Source organism: Petromyzon marinus, chromosome 21 (assembly GCF_048934315.1).
Source record: "Petromyzon marinus isolate PM22_M1 ecotype Great Lakes invasive population chromosome 21, UKy_Petmar_22M1.pri1.0, whole genome shotgun sequence".
Taxonomy (NCBI): domain Eukaryota; kingdom Metazoa; phylum Chordata; class Hyperoartia; order Petromyzontiformes; family Petromyzontidae; genus Petromyzon; species Petromyzon marinus.
This window is the reverse complement of record NC_133687.1, coordinates 12506426-12512425: the sequence shown is the minus strand read 5'-3', so window position 1 is coordinate 12512425 and position 6000 is coordinate 12506426.

Below are 6000 nucleotides of genomic sequence, written 5' to 3'. Positions count from 1 at the left end.
TTACTTGTCATGTATTTTTTTTTACCAAATGCAACTTTTAATTTGGCGTGTCAAACTGCGACTGCATCTCTTATGTTTGCATACCTCGGGAAGCGTTGGTCTGACGCCTTTTCAGGAGGGTCCTGTCAAGTTTTTGCACCAGGGGATCATGGTTGCCATGTACAATTACCGCTGAGAAATTCGCTGGTAGTTTTTTTGTTTGTTTCAAATTTGACATTGGGACCATAACACGCATTTCCCTACTTTGCAAATGACGCCACGGGATCTGTCACGAGCGCTGTGACAACGCGTGGGGTTGTTTGCGGTTATTTGCCCGTAGTATAGTACCGTGAACCTGCAAAAAGGGGAAAATGCGCTGTCATTCAGCCCCCAATGCGCAGAACTTGCCATTGAGTTAATTTCGTTCCTAGATTTCCCTCGCTGCAGGAGGATCAAAGGTTCAGATATGTTTGCTATACTATTTAAGGAGATTGAAACGAATGCGCAATACCATTCTGAAATGAAATTGCAACCAGTTCGCTCCCCGGTAGTTTCAGGTTGCATGGGGTGAGTATACACAGCTGCTGCAATTTATTCATTCAAGTAAAATCGAAATTTGGACGATATTTATCCAAGCCAATAGGCAGAAGTTTTTCGTCGTGTCTCCCACAATTCAGGTTGGGTCTATGCATGATAATCTCGTGGCTTGTTAATACTCGCCGAAAGTTAAGGGAAGATAACATATGGAGAGGAATGTAGGTTTAAATGCCAAGAAACGACGGTGGAAGTGAAAGCGATAGGCACGTATTACAGTAGTTAAAACGTGGCCATGCGAGTTACGTCCCCTGGGATCCTTTGGGATGATGGTGGCGTTTGAGTCTTCACTCATTAAAACAAATCTAAGCAGCTACAGAACTTCCAAGCTGATAATATCTTTTACGTACATACCCGTGAGCGCTCGAAGGCCGTACCACAAAGAAGATTAGAAGGTATACGAAACGAACAGTTTCTTCTCGTTCTGTCATCTTTCTCTCACCTCAATGCCACGGATTGGGGTTTAGATTCACGTGCCCGCCAACAGGGGGAGTGCACAGGGCTTAATACCCACAATTCATAGCGGCTTCTCAACGCGGAAAGTCAGATACGCACTCACTTTAGTGAAGTTAAATAAAGGAGCGAAGACAGTAGACGTATGAATAATTAAATTGAGAATAAACTTCGAGAAGCATTTTCTGTTGCCAATACAATTGCATTGGGTGTCCCCGTAAGGGTCCCATAGTGTACATTGCATGGAAGCTGAGTATAAGTAAAGCCGAGAAGACATATAAGTCTTTGATGTGTTTTCGGGTTATACCGAATTGTTATTTTTGGAGGGAAGCGGCCGAAACCGTTGGGTTTGTCGCTTCCTCTACATAATTTTAAAGAAAGGGTTTTCAACCGATGCTGTGCTCGATTTGTATATAAAGTCCCGGTCGTAACCACGCACAGAACAGTACCAGTATGACATAGCGTTATGGTCGCCGAGTGGCTATATACGTAGTCGAGCGCAAATGGTTTATCTTTCATTTGGGCATACCAAATAAAACAATGTTGATTTTGAGAAATACGTTTTTTATGCTGCCAACATTTTAGAAATAAATACCCGAAGACTCTTCCACGAATACAAAGAAGTCGATCTGTTATCCTTATAATACATTTTGAAGGGTGGGCAAATTCCACTTAATTTTTCGCTGTTTAATCCATCTCTTAGTAATATCTCCGTCAATTAATTATATGAGAAGCGACACCCGTATAGGTTTTGGCCGCTTCCTTACAACGACACAGTAAAAATGCACTTATAAAGTTAGTAATATCTCCATAAACTTCATATGAAATTTCATAACCTGTAAAAATGATACAACCCCAGGAAATGCTGGACACTCCCGCCCATTCCTCCACAAAAATGTAAAAAAAATGTATGGGCTTCTCAGGCTTCTGTTATCCAAAAACATGTCTTATAAATGTAATAATTGTTTTAAGCTTGAAGCAACCACATTGTATAATGTTCTGGTGTTCCAGCAGTCAGACATTGAGTCTTGATGCGCTGACGTCACTGCCTTGATGTCATGTCATCGTTAACACCGAAATGTGAATACTCAAATGTAAAGTATTACATAACGCGTCATTATTGCCGTTGCTTATCCATATGCATACACTATGTTTCGTGATTATGTACCGTTCTAACTCGGGGGTTTGAATTTGCTTGAACATTTTTCTATATATAAAAAAAATGATCCCATGGTGTTGAAGTATAGTAGCCTAGTATACATTAACGTAACGCGGATGCGAATTATAGCATCAACAAACCTCAAATCTAATGTCAGGATGGATGCGTTGGTTACCTCAGTTTGCTGAGCGAATGCCAATAGTGTCATCAAAACAAATATCGTCGTACATATAAACTTGCATCGTAAATGCTATTTTTATTTTAAACAGTAATAAAAACATGGTCCACGTAAAAAAAATAATGCAGAGGAAATGTTTTAAATAAAAAAAAACAGTTCTAACACATCAATTCCACGCGGGTGGAAACGTTCTTAAAGTTAGACATCGTGTTGTAAAAAAACGGTTACAACCCCACTAATACTCGAGACTTCCGCCCATTTCCCCACGTGAAATAGTTTTTTTAGTCCATCCGACTTCTAAGTCTTTCGTTATCCGGAAAAAATATATATATTGAGCTTCAAGCAACTCCGTTACAATGTTCTGGTGTTCCAGCATAAAGACATTGAGCTTTGATGCGCATGACCTCACTGCCTTGATGTGACGTCATTTGTAACACGGAATGTGAATAACTCAAATGTTAAGTATTGTATTGCACGTCATTATCGCTGTTGTTTATTCATATTCTAACACTATGTTTTGTGACGATGTACCTTCGTAAAGCGGGGGGGGGGGGGGCGTCTGATTTCGACTGGAAATATTTTTCGTAAAAAAACTGTTTTCATCCCATAGAGTTATCGTATAAAAACTTAATATACATTAACGTAACGCGTGTGGAAAGCATGTTAATGTCGACAATTTGCGTTTTCATTTTTTGGAGACCCGACAAAGTCACCAGCTTAATTTTGAGGTAGCCTTAATGTGAATGGCTTCAATGAACTAATATTATTACAGTGTGTTAATAGAGAAGTTCAAGGCATTCAGAATGTAAGTGGGTTAACCTGAGTTTGCCTAGCGAATGGAAAAATATAGTGTAATCAGTTAACCAAGTAATTTTATATCAACGTGAAATGCCGTTCCTTGAAAACAAGCACATTTGAATATTCTAGATTTGAAGTTTTCGTGACTGCAATGATCCATACTCTTTGGTTCTTTCGGTAAAGTCACGTAGGCGAAACATAAATAAATAATAGAAATAAATAAATCACGACGTTTCGATTGCAACACAAGCAATCATCATATTTTATTTTTTATTTATGTTTTCACCTATGTGACATTTGAATTTACAATGCATGTAACCAACGAGGAAACGTTTTACTTTCACATGGGATACCTGGATGAGAAAACATTGAACAAATTATTCAAAATTTTGAATCTGTCATTTTCAATATCTGTTGCCCAAAATTGCCAGAATGCGTCTCAATGCAAAGTGCACAGATTGTTTGGAATGGGGCTGCGGAGTCATGCTTTAAATATGTTTCGTAATGATGTGCTTAGTATGTAAACGATGTATTTTTCTGATCCCATAGTGTATAGTAATATGGCCGAAAAAAGTGTCAATTGTGTACTAATATTGATCTGATTTAAAGCTTTCGTGACTGCAGTGATTCATATTCTTGGTTCTTTCGGTAAAGTCACGTTGAAGGGAAACAATAAAATATATAAAAGAATAAAATTCTCACGACGTTTCGACTGCAACAACACAAGCAGTCATCATCAGGTGTGAAAACTCATTGAGCCATGCACCCACGTCAACCTCACTTGCCAACTCTTACATTATCGCCTTGAGATGCCGGGGGGAGGGTCTCGCCTCGGATTGCTCAAAATCGGTGCACGATTAAGTATTAAAATCAAACTCTTTGTTTTTTTTTCGGTAAAATCACGTAGGTAAAAAATAAATAAATCACGACGTTTCGGGCGCAAAGGTGGCTGCAACGAGTAATTATATAAATTTTGATTTAAAGCTTTCGTGACTGCAGTAATTCATATTCTTAGCTCTTTCGGTAAAGTCACGTTGAAGGGAAACAATAAAATAATAAAATATATATAAAACAATAAAAATTGTCACGACGTTTCGACCATAACACAAACGGTCATCATCAGGTCATCATCAGGTGTGAAAAACCAACACCTGATGATGACCGTTTGTGTTATGATCGAAACGTCGTGAGAATTTTTATTGTTTTATGTACATTTTATTATTTTATTGTTTCCCTTCAGCGTGACTTTACCGAAAGAGCTAAGAATATGAGTAATTATATAGTCATGGGGGGAGGGGGCATGGTGAGTGTGGGCTGGGAGGTAGCGTTGTGTACACCGAGCAACGTAGATGGTGGAAGTAGATAAGCCGCCTTTTGTTATGCTGCCGGGTAAATTAGTAACGCATAGAGTTCAAACTGAAATGTGCAGGCTAAAAAAGACGTGTGATAATGTGGAGTTCATATTGTTGTTTTTTTCGGTAAAGTCACGTAGAAGGGAAACAATAAAATTATAAAACAATAGTGATAATTTTATAGTTTTATATTTTTATTATTTTATTGTTTCCCTTCTACGTGACATTACCGAAAGAACCAATAATATGAATCCCTGCTGTCACGAAAGCTTTAAATCAAAGTAATGCGGGGTATTTAAATTTAAGATTAGCCCAAATGTAATGCCTTAGCTTTAATGGGGCTTCCAAAAAAAAGATTGACGAAGAAAATGGAACAAGAACGCTGCTGATGCGCTATTTACGTTAAGATATAGTAAGCCGGTATACATTAACGCTATGCGATCATAAAATATATATCTCTTCACGCACAAAAGAACGTTTCAGGTAATGTGAATCCCCTTCGTTCTGAACGCATGTCATGACTATGCATATTGAAAGCATGTCAATAAAATAGCGTCGGATGTCGTTATCAAAAATAATAATATACACAATAATAATATACACACTCTGAGCGAGGTAACGCTCAGAGCGCGCGTCTGTGATAAAATTACGTCACGTCAAGGCGGGAGACGTCACACACGCGTCGGGACTCCCATGCGATTGCTGAGCACAAGGGCGCACTGCATGCATGGAAATCGGTTTGTGGTTGCTTCAAGCTTTAATTTTTATTTATATTAATATACAACAACAAAAATGTTGCTGGATAACAAAAGACTGACAAAGCTGATAGCTAGTTAAAAAAAATGCGGAGAGACCGAGTCTCGAGAATTTACTCGGTTTGGCCACGTATCAATTAATAAAATATATAAAATGTCATGGTATATATCGAACTTAACTTTCTAATTTTATCTCACGTTTATATTGTAAGGTTGGTGTTGCCTTGATGCACTTCACGTAAGAATGAATAAACGTAACTTTCGTCGTTTTTTTGCGCTTGTTCAAAGGTATTTGTTTTAACCTGCCAACTCGCCCTTACTGGACAATAGCTTGGGATCGCATTGGATTCCTCTCGGATAAGTAGAGTACAACCTTGGGTTGCGAGCATAATTCGTTCCGGAAACGTGCTTGTAATCCAAAGCACTCGTATATCAAAGCACTCGTATATCAGTTGTGATCACGTGACGCTCGGCAGTACAAAGAGTATGCGTACTACTCGTATTGCAAGACCTCGCTCGTTTATCAAATTAATATTTATTTAAAAATTTGCTCGTCTTGCAAAAGACTCGCAGACCAAGTTACTCGCAATCCAAGGTTTTACTGTATTCTGCTTCTGTATTTTATGATGACATGCTTAAACTGTTGTTGTTTACTGACATGCTTTCAATGTGTTTCGTAATGATGTGCGTTCGCAAAGCGGGGATTTGACATTGTTTGCAAATTTTGATTTA